An 18684-nucleotide genomic window follows, 5' to 3' on the forward strand; every position below is an offset into this window, starting at 1 on the left:
TTTAACCAACGAATGCTTTCATTGTTTTATCTATAACAGCCGCCTTAAGTTTCTTCTTATTTCTCCTTCCCTCTCTTTTGATGATGGTACTAATGAATGACAAAATATTTCAATAGCAGGCAACAGGAGAACAAAGTAGAGAGTATGGTGGTGAAAAAGACCTGTCTAAGATACCAGCTGGATTGTCATCCTCTGAATAATTAAGATGAGTATACTCACCAATAAACTCAGGGAGATACACAAACATATAGTGTGTGTATACATACATACATATATATACATACACACACATATATATATACACATATATAAGTATATATGTGGATGTGTGTGTATATTAAAATATATGTGTGTTTGTGTGTAAAGAGAATTAGTGAAGGAGAACTCACAATGCTGGGATGATTTATTGATGTAAGTTTGGACAGGGCAGTCCACCACTTTTCCTCTTGGCATGCCACAATGCACAAAGATGGAGAAAGAACAGGTAAAGGTGAAGTAGTTGTTCAACTTGCATTTTCATTTTAAAAGTAAAAAAATGGCACAGATTTCTGTAGCCTGTTTGAAAAATAGGACTTTCAGTTCTCTGCCAACAACCACAGCTGAAACTGACAAGGTCTGACATCTCCCCCTGCCTTTCCTGCTCCCATTTTCTATGAAAATACTGTAGACACTGGATCAGGAAAGACAGTGGAGCCTTAAAATAATCACTCTTTCAATTTGCCCCATGTTAGTTTCCATAGGAAACAAAAGTGGGAACTGTAGCCGGCAGCTAGCAACTGTCTTGTTAGAACCCTCCCTTGTCGGTTCAGCTGTGGCTGTTGGCTGAAACCTAAAAGTGGCATTTTTCAAAAGGCCCTTTGGCTTCTGAGTCTATGGAGTTTTTACTTGGAAAGCAATAAAAATGAATAAAAAAAGAGAAAATCACTTCCAACACTGTTTTCATACATCTTTAAAATGCTATTTTTCATGCAAAGAACTTTTCATTCCTTTACCTGGTAGCTTATAAATGCAAACTGAAACCCATTTTGTAAAAGCAAAAATATACATCAAAAAGTGGAACCCTGCTTCTATAGGGAGGGAGTTGGACTACAGACCTTTTATGTGTGACACATAACCAACACCTTATCATGTGAAACTATTTTCATAAACATTGCATTTACGGTCAAAACTTGGTTTCTATCATAATACCAGCATTTAGTTCCTTCATCCTTTAGTTAAAATATTTAGTATTGGAAAGGAAGGACATTAGGGAGATGGAGGGGATTCCGAGCAAATTCAGGCAAACCAAGGATACAAATTATAGGGAAAAAATCACTTGGGGAAGAATATTATTCAAACTTTGCACTTGATTAAGACTTCAAGTACTAATTGTTACACAACTTTAAATACAGAAGCTTCGAAGTAATCACCATCATTATGGAGTGATTTTTCTCTGGGGAGCTCTAGACACTTTACAAACATTCAAAATTATGAATTATAGTAAAAGTAGCAGCAATTCCTTCTTGAAATTGCATATCTTGAAATTGCATTTCTTGAACATATCATGGGTACTGGCAAATAGCTCAGAAGAGTCAATGATGTTATATTATTGCTCCATTGTTGGCCTCATTAAATCTACACTATGTCCCCTTAAAAGAAGTCTTACTATAAAAAGAAGAGTTGAAAAAATAAGGGCAAAGAATTTGTTGTATTCATTTATGCAGATTAAGTGGAGAGTAATCTATGTCATATACATTTAAACCAAAGAGTTATCCATAAAAAACACTTAAACATATTATCTAACATATCTGTGAAACTATATTCACTTTCACTTTCCATTTGGTCTTCACATATGATGCCAACAAGAGGACGTGGCATTGAAATACATTAGCATTGAAATAAAAACACACTGTGATTTTCTGCTTCTGTTTTACTCTTTTTTACTCCTGAATATTTAATAGTTGTTTTTAAAATTAACATATTATAAAACTTCTATTGTGTAACTATCTCTTGGTTGCATTTATGATCACAGATTAACTGTTTGGTTATTATGTTAATGATCTGGATAAGAAATGTATATATATGTATATGTAATATATGTATATATTATATATCTATGTTTTTATATATACAAACATAGATATAACTATAAAATACTCTATATCATTATTCTATATACTATATCATATATGTATATAGAATACATTATGGTATACTATGCACATATATAGTTGTTATTCTCTCTATATATGTATATACCATAATATATGTGTGTATGTGTGTTTGTGTGTATCAGAGACATAATGGAAATCACTGTTTAGTTGCTCTGTTAATTAAATATCAGGTCCTAAATATTAGAAATATACAACTAAAGTTGAAAATGGAAAAAAAAATACTTCATTTTTAGAACAAAATAACTCAGTATATATATAATATATATATGGATATGTGTGTGTGTGTGTATTCCTAGTGTTCATTTCAAGTGATAGAAAAAAATCTGTGTATAAGTAGGGCTGTAATAATATAAATACTCTTCAGCTTGCCTACATTTCTTCATAACTCATTAATGGCTTTGGCATGGGTTCTTTGCAGGTCATCCATTAGTAGTGTATACTAATAATAGTTTAATCCCACTACAACCAATTATATATCCCCCTTAACCAGACTCTCTCTCTCTCTCTCTCTCTCTCTCTCTCTCTCTCTCTCTCTCTCTCTCTCTCTCTCTCTCTCTCTCTCTCTCCCCCCCTTCTTTCTCTTTCTTTCTGAATTATGCCTAATAAAATAGGCATAATTATGTTAGCATAAAGGATTAAAAAATAATAAACCTCTCCCTTCCCATACAAAAACTTTGACTCTAATGCAACAAAAGCAACCAGAGAGTGGGCAGAAGATGATAATGATATGGACAAAGGACTCTAAGTCCACCACCCCTACTTAAAATCATTAATAATTCTACCTCTGGGACACTAGACAAAGGGGAAATAATATTACTACCTAGAAAAAATTGTATGGACAGGTATTAGTTTATTCAAAAATCCTGTATAGGACTTAAATTACTAAATTACATCTCTGTGGACTTTTAAAAGGGGCTGTCTGAGCAAAATAATGGATTGTCTGTAAACTTTTATCTGAGCAACTACCACCAGAGTTGTGCCATTTAATTGTTTCAATGAGGTATTAATAAAACATGTAATACTCATAAGGAACTACTTTTATCAGTGCGTATGAAAAGCAAAAACTTAATGTACTGTATACCCAGTATATTTGCATCCACCTTCCAAAAAGAAAGCACCCCCTCCTCCCCCTCCTCCTTTCCAGCTGCTCAATCTGCAAGAATGTGCAGAAGTAATTTATCTGAAATGGCCACTATTGTTCTTGATTCTGATTTGATTCCAAAAAAGCCAAAGAATAGAAACCATTTTGAACATCTATTTCGTGCACCTGTTGTGCTGCATTATGATATGCTGCCATTCCCATTTACGTCACATCTCTGAACATGCCTTTGCTGCACCATGCTGCTTTGCTTTACACAAAAAACCAGGATGCTTGAAACATTCTGCTTCTTTTATTAACAAGGTGGCAATTGCCATTGTGTGCATTGCAAAAAACCTACTAAAACCTACTCACTAGAATGCATTCGCCAAGTGTTAAGTTTATTTTAGATAGTCAAGTAATTTAAAAGAGTGTCATATGCAATGTGGATTAATGCTTTTCTTAGATATGACCATCATTTTTCTACAAAAGGAATGCCTTAGACCAAATTTCAAGGTCTTTATTTATTCCTGAAGCCTGATATTGGTCAGTTGGTTTCTCTATTTGACCTATGCCTATGGTTTTGTCCTTTCCATTTACAAATGTGGAATGCAGTGGTAGCCATTTTTTTTTAAGTTAGGAAAAATCACAAGTGAATTGGCTATATTATGACTATAGGTTCACTTACAAACAACCCATCAATAGGCTAGCTAGCTTCTTTCACTGCATTGCACCAACTGTGGCCAACCCACTTACTTTGTGCTTATTATGGTTCTTGACTTAGCTTCCATAGTTTTGATGCAAAATCAGTTCAATTTTACTTTAAAAATCCAATTTAATTTGAATTCACTTCAATTCAGAAAATATTTACTAAATACCTATTATGTTCCAGGCACTGTGGTATGTGCTAGGTATATAAAACCAAAAGTAAAATATTTCCCTAACCTCATGAAGCTAACAAACACAAATTAAGTATTTGCCATATGAAAGGCATTATACTAGGTACTAAGGCTTACCAAAACATAGGACATAATCCTTCCTCTCAAGAAACTTAGACTGTACTGGTTCCATAGACCAATACATGAATGATTATGACACAAAAGAGAATAAGGAAATAGCTAATTTATTAACAATCATATAACATCTTAAGGTTTGCAAAGTACTTTACACATATTAGATTGACCATTACAATAACCCTATGAAATGAGAGCAAATGAGTTCTTGCAAAATAACATGAGGAATTTAAACAGGGATAGATTACTTTCACTTGGGGGAGGGAGAAAGGGTGAGAAAAGGATCCATGGAGGAGGATACATTCCATTTAAAGTCTTTAAGAAAGGAAGGAACTTTGCTAAATGGAGGTAGGGAAGATGATGAAAAGAGTCCATTCCAGGCACAGGGAAATGACACAAAGGCATGAAAATGTGGGTGGGTATGATAAAAAGAGTAAGGAAGAGGGTCTTCTGGCTTGTATAAAATATAGCAGCCTTGTAGGGAGTTGTGTGATATAAGCATAGATAGGTAGTGGATCTAGATTGTGGAGCACATTGAAGGCCAGATTCAGGGTTTTATAGTTTCCTCAAACATTAATAGTGACTGAAGGCTTTTGAATAACCAGAATGATATAATAATCTTTTTTATGTAGTGGTTTGGAGACTGGATTGGAGAGTAAACTGAAACAGGAAGAACAATAAGGAAATTATTCTAATATTCTGTGGGAGATGAAGGCCTGAACCAACATGATGTCAGTGGATAAAGAGATAGAAATGGAAGGACTTGGCAAATGAGGGAAGAAAAATGTAAATATCTCATAGCATCTACTGATAGGTTGCTGCTTATCCTAATTACTTTCTCATTAATTTGTGATCATTTCAGTTTATTGAATATAACATTTAAAAATATATAGCATTTAAAATTATTTTAATAATTAATTAATTAATTAAAATTTCTGATTTTAAGAATATAACATTTTTTAAGGATAAAGGTTTATTGATATCTTTTGGTTTCCACATCACCAGTATCATTCTCCTTCCCCTTCCCAGAGAGCCATCCCACATAACAAAGAATAATTTTAAAGAAAACAGAAAAAGAGGAGAAAAAGTCAGTAAAATCAATTAATACATTAAAAAACTCTGAAAATATACATAATGTTCCCTAACCATGGAAATCCTATGTCTCCAAAGGAAAAAGGCTGTCTTCTCATTTCTCTTCTTTGGTGCCATATTTGACCTTTTTATTTTGCAACATTGAAAACATACTCTTTTTTTTTTTAAAAACACATACTTTTATAAAATAGTCTCATGCTTTGTTAGAGTTAACTGCCAGTTTAAAAAAAATCAAGTGACAAATATAATAATTAAACTCAGCAATGCTGTGGCTCAATAAAATTTCAACTCTCTTCTGTCTGGGGGTTTAAACAACCAAGAAATGGACTATTTAATAGCTACCATTAATAAAATATATCAAGCCATCCCTCTCCAAGAGTAGAAATCAGGGAGGAGAATTCATAGAATGTCAGATTAGCAGATTGAGGCTCTGTGGTCAATTCTCAATTCACCTAAACCCAAATAATTAGCTTCAGAATCCTTAATCCCAAGTCTTTCTACTCCATATTTAATTTACTTCCTACTCCCTCATTCAACCTAAACATAATATATAACCATAAACTCTTAGAAGAGAAATGAGGAATTCTATAGTATTAAACACAAATAGAAGAATCCCTGCAGCCCCATATAGAATTAGAAAACTACAAAATAATATTGAGTATATTGTATTGAATTTTTATTTATTTCATCAAACATTTCCCAATTACATGTTAATCTGGATTTGGTTACACGTGCGTTTTACAACTGTTATATTGTTCAAGTTCCCAATATAGGGATCTACAAAGTATCTCTGTTGCAGTTCCTAATATAGGGATTTCTACTACAACACCTCTGGCATAGAATTATTTAGGTTTTTCTTAATACTTTCTAAGATGGGGCAGTCATCTGCTTTCTAGAGAGCTTTTTCTATTGCTGGGCAGGTTTTTTGAAAGTCCTTATACTAAGCAAAGAACTGTATCCCTATCTCTCCGAATAATTTATTTATTTACCTATTTCTCTATTCATTCATTCATTTGTGTGTTTGATTATTTATTTATTTATTTTGCTGTAGAATGAGGTAAAGATAAGATCTCATATGTGGCAATCTTTTTTAGTGTCTGATGTATTTTGTTTTATTATGTATTTTTTGTGAGCAAGGATTAGTAACATTTTCATTTTTGTTTACTAAGTGACTCTAAATGACAGTTCTCAACATTTAAAATCTTACCTTTTAAAAAATTAAGGTAAGAATAATCTGTTCTTGCTATTTTTGGAATATTAGTTAAAAATCTAATAAAATACTAGATCAGGCTGTGCTGGCAAATGTTTAACAACCAACTCTCCAAAAATTTGCACATCATATATTTTTCAGTTTCATCTGCACTATTGAGATATTTATGTATCACTTTCTTAAGACTAAGCAGTCAACAAAACTGAATTGTTTTATTTATCAAGCTGATTTTTGGAATTTGCTCATTTCTGAGGTGTAAATGCTCACATTGAAAATTTAACAATTGGATCTCTCAAATCAGTTTGACCTGCTTCCAACATACCCCTGTTAGATACCCATTTTCAATGTTTATGTTAAAAGCCTGAAACTTCTAGTTTAAAATGGGATTTTTGAAGTGGAGGGCACAAATTCTATATTTAAATTTGTATTGTTACTATTCACAATATTTGAATATGTGCTAGGTTGGCCAGATAATTACAAAACCCTTTGAAATGTTGTTCAGTTATCCATGTGTCTTCTGTATTTTCTAATTTTGTTATATACAAATGTTTGCATTTTTTAACATTCCTGTGGGCTTTTTAGGTGAATTATTATTTTTAACCAAAAGCCTTTCTAGATTTATCCTGTTCTATTGGTGGGTTTTGCCAATGCCCCTTCAAATCTTTTCATTCAGCTTTGCCAACATACAAAGAAATCTCACAGAATCTCAGAAATATGTGAGTATTAATACCCCCCCACACCCAGATCTCCTTAAATAAATAAAACTCATCTTAAGTTTCTCTATCTTGTTTGATAGCAAGGCATTCTGCCCGCATGACCAAGCATCATTTGAGGCAGGGTTTAGTGTTGCTTTCTCTTTCCAGATTGGGCCAACTACTACTACTACTACTACTACCACATATACACATAAACACATATACATATATACACATAAATATATACATATATGCATACATACACACATATGTGTATAGATATACACAAACACTGTATATGTGTATGTAGGTGTGTGTGTATATGTATATATGTGTGTATATATATATATAATTTGTGTATATATATACATATATATATACATACACACACACACACACACATATTCCTTTAACAAGGATCTGCAACACCAAGGAGCAGAAATACTGCTATCTTATGCTCTGAGACCCTTAGGGGTGATAATCACCAGACCTTTGTTCTCTCCTTACTGGCCTCCATCCATTGATTAGGAGATACTTTCGGTTAACTTAGATTGCTGAACTCACATCAGAAGAACAAGGCTACCTCAAAATTCTATCCTTCTGGTGAAAATAATGTGCATATAATATTAAGTAGTAGACTGCAAAAGCCTTTAAACAAACTCTAAGCTCAGAAATACTTATTTTAGCTGTATATACCCATGAATATCAGGTGTAACTTTATAAAAAATGAGCCAAATCATGGGCTATCATATTAACTTCCTAAATAATATTTATTATTTAACTCTTCCTATATGCCAAACTATTCCATATTAAGTTGCTGGAGGATTTTCCTAAAATGCCACTCTGATTTCACCACTCCCCTCTTTTCTCTGTTTTCTGTTGAAAAAGTCTGAACTCCTTAATATGACATTCAAGGTCCTTTTACAGACAGCAGTTGCAAATTACCTTTTCTAGACTCATATTATCTTATCCACTTCTTTGACTCCAAAATTCAGCCAAACTGAGCTGTTTCCTAAAGTCTCCCTGCTATTTCTAGCTTCTATGTCTTTCTGTATGTAGGTAATACTGTCTCCTATGGCTGTAATGTCCTTTCTTCTCTTATCCCAAATATCTCTGAGTTGATGAAATTCTTTATGTTCTTTAATGCCCACCTTAGGACACTCCAAATATTTTTCTCTAATTATATCTAGTTGGATGTAGTTTCTCCTTCTTCTGAAGCATCATATCATTTTCTTTGTATCTTATTCATCTTTATAGCTTACACAGGACTTCACATGTTTTAAATACTCAACGCATATTTTGTTAAATGTTGAAAAAATTAAAAAATATATCACTGACATGTTAGGAAAACTTATAAGTTGGTCATGTGGCAAGGTTGAAAGATAACTGTTTGGCAGCTGGTGTGCTCCATTGTTATCTTGTGAGGTTAAGAGAAAAAAAGGAAAGTCCTTCTTCCTTGGGGAGGACCCTCTTTGAGGAACTTAGGGGAGGTTGTGGTCAAGGATGAGCAGCCATGAATGGTTTCTGATTTGCAGCACTGGAGGGAATTTCCATATTGATGAGACAACAGATCTATAATATTTTTAAAGGCAAAATTTCACAATCTCTCTTTTGACCTCCTCTCCTCTCTCACCATATAGTATACACATATATGCATACACACACACAAACACACACACACACAACCCTCCCCTCCCATAATGTGGCCTGAACAATACTAATAACTGACATTTACATATGAAATGTTGAAGTTTGAAAATTACTTTACAGAGATTATCTTCAGTGAACTTTATAGCAACTGCATGAGATAGAATAAGCATTATTATACCCATCTGACAGATGAGGATACTGAGTCTCAAGGAGTTTATAATTTGCTTTTGGTTACACAGTTAATAAGTTTCACAGATGGGATTTGTATCTATGTCTTTGAGCCTTGACATTCATTTATATACAATACATTTTATATACAATACAATACAACTTACATACAATAATTCTAATGTCCCTCTACCCAATCTGATGTCCTTCTTAAAATGCTATTTTCTATTATGGTTATGGTTTGCAGATGATTAGATGTGACCTCTGAGAGCAGTGACTGCCTTGTCTTTCTCTGTATAGTTAGTGCTTGGTATAGAGCCTGGCACATAATAGGTGTTTACTAAATGCTTGTTGATTTGTTATAGAAAAGTCAGAAGCAGGTGAGAAGGGAAGATAATATTGACAAAAGCTTGATGAGATAAAGGATGCTTCTGGGTCTATATGTGTGGTGGGGGTAGTGATAGTGCTAGGAAATTCATGAGAGCCCAAAGAAACAGGCATGGCCATTAGGAATTTTATTTCTAGTTCCATTTTGTCTATATCAAAGTGTAATTTCTCCTTGTTTTTCTTCTTCTTCTTCTTCTTCTTCTTCTTCTTCTTCTTCTTCTTCTTTTTGGTGGGGCAATGGGGGTTAAGTGACTTGCCCAGGGTCACACAGCTAATAAGTGTCAAGTATCTGAGGCCAGATTTGAACTCAGGTACTCCTGAATCCAGGGCCGGTGCTTTATCAACTGCGCCACCTAGCTGCCCCCCTTGTTTTTCTTCTACTACCAAGTGTCATTCTTCAGAACTGGTCCTACCCACGAAACCCATTATAATTATGCAAGTTGTCTATTTTTGTTTAATCCATTAAAAAGTTAAGTACCTAAAATCTGCAGAATATGATGGTACTATTATTTTGCAGCAAAAACCAGGGATATTCCTGCCATTCTTTGTTTCAACTCCCTTTCAATTACTTTGTTTCAACATTAGAAATCAGACCCTTCTGATCATTAAACTCTTGTGATACTCACAGATCACCCTACCTCCCTATCTTATCCTTATCATCAATGAGCACTTATTAAACACTTTCTTTTCACTGAGTCTTCAGGTACAAAGAAAGGTAAAAGTTCCTATAGTCAGGGAGCTCACATTCTTTTTTTTTAAAAAAAATTATTAAAGCATTTTATTATTTTCCAGTTACATGAAGAGATAGTTTTCAACATTTATTTTTATAAGATTTCTAGTTTCAAATTTTTTTCCCTCCCTCTCGTTCCTCCTCACCTCCCCAAGACAGCAAGTAATCTGATATAGTTTATATATGTACAGTAACATTAAACATAATTCTGAATTAGTCATGTTACAAGAGAAGAATCAGAGCAAAAAGGAAAAACCTCAAGAAAGGAAAACCACAGCACCCAAAACAAAAGAAATAGTATGGTTCGAACTGCATCCATATTCCACAGTTCTTTTTTTTCATGTTTACCTGTCTGAAGAATGAATTGCTTCTGGATAGAAAAGGGTATTTCTTTGAGTGCTGGAGAAAATCTTTAATGCCTCAGAGCAGTCTTGTGGTGGTGGTGGTAGGGGTAAAGGAGATATTGGGTGGGAATATATATACCAGGAGGGTAGCTGTCTACAAAGTGCTTACCTACCCTGGACAGAAAAGAATTATTATTTTTAAAATCATTTAGATAAATAAGTGTACACATTGGACAGAACTGGCTACTTTGGACTTCTCCCCTTAAGTTTTACAGAAGCTTGAGATTGAAAAGACAAACAAGGTGAACTAGCCCATTCTACACAACAGGGTAGGATTGTTCACAACAGGGTGTTTTTGATAGTACTATGTCCACTCTAATTTTAAACATCTCAAGCAATAGGAGTCCCTTTACTTCCCTTGGAAGATTACCCTACAGTCTAATAGACTTCAACATTAAGAAGATTTTCAATTGGTAATTGGTAATCAACCTAAATTTCCCTTTTCCTAATTTAATCCCATTACTTCTACTCCTATCCTCTTCTACCACCTAGTTCTTCACCCTCATTAGTGTGTACACTTTAAAAATACAATTAGATAGTTTAAAGACTCCCATTCCCTTCACCTTACTCATTCTCTATCTATCTATCTATCTATCTATCTATCTATCTATCTATCTATCTATCTATCTATCTATCTATCTCTGGACATGAATACACACATATGTATGTATACACACATACACACATTTATTTATTTATTTCCTCTCATGTCATGTGTTAGTCTTTATTTCTACTGATTTTGTTCAGGTGTTCACTGGTGCTGGAAAATGTGAGTTTTTTTTTTAAATAAGCAAATGCAATCTATAAACCAAGCAATTTGGAATGGACTAGGGGAGAACACATGCATCCTTAATGTGGGAGGTTGATAATGTTGCTACTAAATTCACCCTCTTCTGCCCCTTACATACACACAAAACAAACACATTTAATGAATTGGAAGCAGCCTTTTTTCCACACTATAGTCTATTTCAATACTGTTTAGTGTAACAGGCACTTGTACTATATTCTCTTAATGTATTATAGATTACAACAGATTCTTTCATGCTTTATAAAAAATACATAAATGGTATATTGACTGACAATAATAATTTAGTTCATTGAAACCATTAGTGTATTGATACAAAACAATTTCTATTTCTTCAAACACATAGACACAGTATAAGGGACTAGCTAATTTAGCAAAGACAAAGTCTTTCCAATTGTGCTTGTTTAAACCAACCTAATTTGCTGGGAAAGAATTATTTTGTTATTGTAGTTCTATTCTAGTAGTAGGTAGGCAAAGGAATAGACCTTATTAAAAGAGCATTCTTGGGGCAGCTAGATGGCGCAATGGATAGAGCACTGGCCCTGGATTCAGGAGGAACTGAGTTCAAACGCTTAAACACTTACTAGCTGTGTGACCCTGGGCAAGTCACTTAACCCCAATTACCACACGCACACACACACACACACACAAACAGTATTCTTATCACACCAAACTTTGTTTCTTGTTATTTGAACAGGACATATTAGATTTATAATGGAGCTGAGGATGTTGTTACTCTACTATTCAAGTGGTATTTATATACCACTTGATAGCCTCAGACTCTATATAAAAATTAAATATTAATTTTCTTTTCTTCTAAAATATTTTCAATAGTGAGCCTATAAAAACAGAGTGGTGGTGAAAATTCCACCTTCTTTCAAAGAACCTTTCTCTCATATGTTCTGGAGAATACAAGTTTTTGTTTTTGAAGTATGTACTGCTAAAAGTCTTAGCATTTGTGTAAAGAACACCAATTGCTTCCTTTCCCTAAATCCAACTTTCTAGACTTCGTTTGGATTTAATGCATGTTATACACTCCTGTTATTGAACATCATAATTACTTAAAGTCCCTACTTTGTGTAAATCTATTGCAAATGAATAATTGAAACCTTTTCTAATAACATGTCATGTTAGGGAAGTGAGAATAATTTAGGGACTTTGACAATCTAATGGTCTATGGTGCTAAAAATGGAGTCTATTTTTGGTTTGTTTTATCTTAATATGTTGCCATATGAAATTTTCCTCAATAATCAGATTTATGTGTATATGAAGCAAACAGAATCTTTAAATTAGTGATGTGAACAACAGGCATAGAATATGTTGAGTGTCTTGTGATGAGGAAGGGAAAGGAATAAGATTTTACATGGCATTGCTAAATGCCAAGCACTTTTTGCAAATATCATCTTATTTGATCATCATCTCCCAACTAGATGATCTTCAGGACTTCACCATTTTCTTCCAGCAAGATTGAATCAACGCTTAAACTTAAACTCTTCAGTAGCTCTTAGCCCTAAGATCACCCCCTCCCTCTAACTGGAGAATGAAGAGTTAACTAACTATTTTTTCTATGATTTTTTCATCTAGCAAATTATATTTTCTGCCTAGCGATTTTGGGGGAGTATTAATTATTTTATTTAACATTATTTATTTACTAATATTTGTTTATTTAACTTTAACTTTGAGATATTTTGTATTCTGGTCATACCAGTTTCTACTATATGTCACAGATAAAGTTAAAGAAATGTTCTTGATGTAATTTCAGGGCAACAAGTCAAAAATGACTCTTCTACCAAGGTACATAATCAACTTCCAAAAAGGTTATGAATTATCCTTCCTGACCAATTCATTCCAGTCTATTGATGAGCACAGTATGGTAGAAGGAAAGAGTCAACTTTCAAGTCACATAGGTCTGAGCCTAGAAACTTAACTTGCAATATTGTTTGTGTAGCCCCAAGAACTAGAAATAAGAATCCCTAAGAAAGAATGCAGTCTGAAGCAATTTTCCTTGTATATCCTTAGTTCTTTTTAATGTGTTTATTCTGTGAGGATATTCTGGACTTCATTCTTTTTAGTGATGATCAAGACAAAACTCAAATTCTACCTTTGGGTTAGAATACTATTTATGTTGCTTCTCATTTTATACCCTTAATGGCATTCTGAATGGATTCAGAGTTGAGGAAGACATTGATTAAACCCCACCAGTGACAATACTGGCTGTGATTTTGGGTACAGCTCTGCACCCCAGGAAACTCACCAAGACTATGCTTTTTTTGTTTTGTTTTGTTTTGCAGGGCAATGGGGGTTAAGTGACTTGCCCAGGGTCACACAGCTAGTAAGTGTCAAGTGTCTGAGGCCGGATTTGAACTCAGGTACTCCTGAATCCAGGGCTGGTGCTTTATCCACTGTGCTATCTAGCCACCCCCTATGCTTTTTTAAAAAAAAAATTTGTGAGGCAATTGGGGTTAAGTGACTTGCCCAGGGTCACACAGCTAGTAAGTGTTAAGTGTCTGAGGCTGCATTTGAACCCAGGTCCTCCTGACTCCAGGGCCGCTGCTCTACCCACTGTGCCACCTAGCTGCCACAGACTATAATTTTCAAAGTAGGTGCCTGGGTTGGTAGAAGTTCATCACTGAGAACTCCCTAAATCAACGGAATCATAGGTAAAGTATTTTTTAAAGTTCTAGAGAGTACAAAATAAATTCTAAGCATACATGTTGACTTATTTTAAGATTGATTTTCCTCCCACTAATATAATTCCTAAGGAAATAATTATAAATTACTTCAATATACCACTTTTTTTTTTTGGTGAGGCAATTGGGTTTAAGTGACTTGCCCAGGGTCACACAGCTAGTAAGTGTTAAGTGTCTGAGGCCAGATTTGAATTCAGGTCCTCCTGAATTCAGGGTTGGTGCTCTATCCACTGTGCCACCTTGCTACCCCTTCAATATACCACTTTAACAATTTTCATATTGATCTTTTACAAGAATACTATGACCAGTCTTTCCCTCGTCATAACACCACTGATTTAGAATCCTATTTTATTCTTCATTAATTCAAAATTCTCAGAATAGTGGGATTGGAGTAGTTCATGATACTTGGGGCAAGGAGAAACATGAGTTCTAGTTTCAGCCTCTAAATTTAATATTTCTGCATTCATGAACAAGCTAGTATCTTCTTTAATCTTAATTTTCTTCATTTGTAAAATGGGAGTAACAATACTTGTACTACCTATGTAATAAGGTTGTTGTGAGAAAAGTATAATATATTTCATTAATACTATACCAGGTATGTGCTGCTAGAGTCAGGAGGTGGCAATCAAAGGCATCCTGACAGGTTTTATACCACAAAATCTCAATCTTTGCCAATAGTCTAGACTACAGTACTCAGTGAGTTGTTTTGCTATTCACTTTGCTATAGGGACAGAACTACAGGTGATATAGATCATGTAATAAAAACCAACCCCATCATTAGCAAATTAAGAATATATGTTGTTGATAGTGATATCCAAAATAACATTATCACCTTCAGATATTTCTATAAAGTAATTAGAGGAAATGCCTACTTGTACATTGTATTACTTTGCCTTTCTGACAGAAAAGAAACTATGGAAAGATGTCACGCATGCATATATACCTACACATACAAATACATACATACTTGCACATATATAAGCACATGTGCATGTATGTTTTATAATCTTATTACATATTTTATTATATATTTTATCCTTCATGTTTTCTCATTTAAGTGCCATGAAATCAAGATAATCCCTTGTGCAAGCAGCCACTTTCTAAAATACTTTGATAGAAATATGTGAAGATAGTGTTACCATTTTTGTCTCCACTGTCAACAGTGGAGTACATACATAAATACATACACACATGCATACATATAATTATACATGTGCCTGGTGTTCCAAAATCTTAATGCAGTTTTAAGCTGTTATACTATATATACATATATATTTGTAAATCTTTTAATATAAAATATCTGATTTATCAAGAGTCAGTTGGTATACTCTATAGAAAACCAGTCTTTGAGATTAAAAGATCTGGGTTTATATCTTGCCTCTAATGTATACTTTGTGACCCTGGGCAAGTCACACTGCATTTATCATGGTTCATTGACAGTTCTCCAAGACAATAAATGATAAATGAGTTGCTAAGCTGAATTGGTGGAAGGAATTATCACACTGGGACCTCTCTATAGTAATGGACTCACAGGTTCAGACTACACTCCAAAGGAAAATAAATCACATTTGGTCCACATTTCATATACATATAATTTTCTACTTACATTATTCAGTGGCCTTGGATAGATCCATGTTATACTAAATATCAAGTTCTATTACACGGTCCCATATTGGGGCATCTATAAAATTTGACAAGTTTGACAAATTTTTTTTTTAATGAAGAACAATGTTTTCAACAAAATCCAGAGAGAAGTGTTTGTATGTGTAAATTTCTTCACAATAATATATAAAAATAAGAAACAAAAACAAAAATATATCATTAGGGTTTTTTGTTTTTGCTTTTTGTCCCTCCCAGAACAACAACAACACGCAAAATTCTTCTGGGGGAACTCTAGAATGAGCATTTATATTGTGAGTATTTAAAAAAAAATAAGTCTATGTCTACTAAAACTGTATTAGTTAACATATTATCCCATACTAAGTCAAAAATGCTCAAATGCCTCACACGTTGAAGGCCCTCAATAAAATTTTGTTGAATGAGTGGAAAATATGATTCTGGTGATGAACCCTGAGGGTCAACATGAACATGAGGAAACTGGTATAGGAATTAACACAACATATATAGCTTACTTTCTGATGATTTCACTTAGCAATAAAGTCTAGTCCAAGAAAGAACTGTCTTTCCCTATCCCCACCCTAGGTTTGAAATTTAGATTGAGAGTAGTGCCAATCTACTGGAGACCATGTTGAAACAGCCACAAGAAGTTGTGACAGTGGTGTTATACTCTCATAGTTGAGAAAATTGAAAAAATAATAACTCCTCTGTACTTTTCTATACACATATGTGCATATGTGTATACACAAGTTGTATATATGTATATACATATATAGAACATATGTACACATACATTTCCTTATCCAAATGACATAATTTACCAGGTCCTTGAATAATATTATCCTATTTTTGCAAAATGAAAAAAAATTAACTCCCCCCCCATTGAATTTAACTGTTTTATTTAAATCTTCCTTCAACCTGTCTTTCATTCTGTTTCCAAGATAGAGGAGGTGGCATATCAGTAAGCTATCAAAGATCCATCCAAACTATTTATTTTAACTTTTCTTTCCAAGTTTGCTAGGATAACATATGTAACATGGTGACCATTAAGAACCCTATTTTGAGCAAGAGATTATATGGGTGATCCATTAGACAAGTTATACCTAAATCAGAACCTGGGTCAGTAACTGGGCCAGGTACCTTATCGAAGTCAAAACATTAAAGGAACAGTGGACCTGGAAAAAACAACTTGTTGACCCTAAACAAATTATTGATAATTTTTTCTTCTCCTGAGGATCTCATGAAGTTAATGTCAAACAATCACTATATTCAATGCAGAATTATTTTTTGTTTAACCCTAGGAAAAATGCATCTTTGTATTTTTATTGCAACAATAACCTTCTCTGTTCTGATGCAATTTATCTTTTACACAAATGGTATCCATCTTTTCATATTGACACATTGTAATCTAGACTAATGGCATACTAATATTTTAAAAAGGGACAAAACTCTTTCCCACCACATGCCACTATTTGAATGTGTAAGTGGCATTGATGGGTCCCAAGAAAAAATGTGCTTAAAATGAGTTCATACCACAGTGAGCCCTCTTGGCATTTTGCCATCATATCTGAAGCTTCTTCTGAGGATAAAACAGCAGGTTGTTTCCCTCATTGCCCATCTATACTCTAAAAGGTGGGACAAATGCAAGAAAAGCATTTAAAACAATTTAATCTCTAATGAGATGACTCCAGATGAAGGTCATCCCTTAAAATTGAGTTTTACTTAGCAACTGCCTTTTAGGCAAACATCACAATGCTCTTATAAAACATCCCAAGATGGCAAAACAGTTTCATACCTTTGGAAGAGAGTTTTTATTTTATTTTCTCCCCTTAACTATAATGGGTGATTGCTTTTCTGCCAAAGCAGCTCAGAAGGGCTATGAACACTAAAGTCCTTAAAAGCTGTTAAATACATCTTCAAATTTACAATAAAATTCAGTATTACAAATCTTCCAGTAAAATCTCTGGAGCATCACAGCAGTGCTTACATAATTTTCCTTTAAGTCTGTATTTTTGTATTCAACACCTAGGAAATAAGGAAATAGAATGTGGGTAATAGGGTAAAAATAAAACAAAACAAAGGCAAGGGGGGGATCCAAACAGCTATGCAGCTATTAAACATATGCCAAAGTAAACAATAGTGTTAGGGTCTGCCATAGCTTTGCCCTGCAGGTAGACGGCAGGCAGCACAGAAGGAAAGCAAATAGAAAGGGAAAGAGAAAGACAGTACAGGATGTGGATGAGATGCCGAGCCCCGAGACCATGAACGGCCTGATTGTGATCCTCAAGTCACACCATCAGCCATGCAAAACAGGACATACCTTTCTGGCTTGCTGATTCTGTCGGCTGAAACAAAGCAGTCCCATTCGCAGCAGGAGGCCAAATCAAAATGAAATTTTATTTAGTCTGCACTGTCCCCAGATTGGGTTTCAGAATGACTGCTTTAGGAGATAGCATGGATGTGGCTGATGCATGCTTTGCATATGAAACTGCAGTAGAGGGGAAAAAATCTACATAATCAAAAAAATCTGTGCTGTGTGTATGACAAAAACCCTGGACTTCGATGTTTTAGATACAGTGGGTGTTTTCAGGCATGCCCTTTCTGGATAAAAAAGGCATTTCCCCCTCAGAGCAATGTCATCAATAAATAATAATAAATATAGAATATATTTTTTTATAAAATTTGTGCATCTTATAAGTATACCTCCATCACAATTCTAAATCATCAAGCTCTTTAATGTCAGTATAACTGGAATTAGGGTGTGAAAATGAATGGAAAGGGTAGAAACAATCATTTAGACAGGCTGCTTTAGGGTGACTTGCCCTCTTAGTTCCTATACCTCTGAGACCACCCTCCCAAAAAATCCTTTGCTTAACTCATTTCAATGCTTATGTAATAGCCTAATGTAATCATATTATTTTATTTTTATGTCAGCGAGACAACAGATGGTACCTTTGACTTTTACCTAAGAAAGTACTGACAATATTAACAT

At 34.1% G+C, this 18684-nt stretch overlaps 1 long non-coding RNA gene across 3 annotated transcripts in view; it reads right to left on the reverse strand.

The window, feature by feature from the left end:
- LOC122745286 overlaps window positions 1-18213 on the reverse strand; it is a 183668-nt gene extending 165455 nt beyond the window's left edge. For all 3 annotated transcript variants that reach the window (XR_006355448.1, XR_006355450.1, XR_006355449.1), the window contains exon 1: window positions 18013-18213. This is a non-coding gene — a long non-coding RNA (uncharacterized LOC122745286). The remainder of the gene's footprint in view (window positions 1-18012) is intronic.
- Window positions 18214-18684: the final 471 nt, after the last annotated feature.

Source organism: Dromiciops gliroides, chromosome 3 (assembly GCF_019393635.1).
Source record: "Dromiciops gliroides isolate mDroGli1 chromosome 3, mDroGli1.pri, whole genome shotgun sequence".
NCBI classification, from domain to species: Eukaryota; Metazoa; Chordata; class Mammalia; order Microbiotheria; family Microbiotheriidae; genus Dromiciops; species Dromiciops gliroides.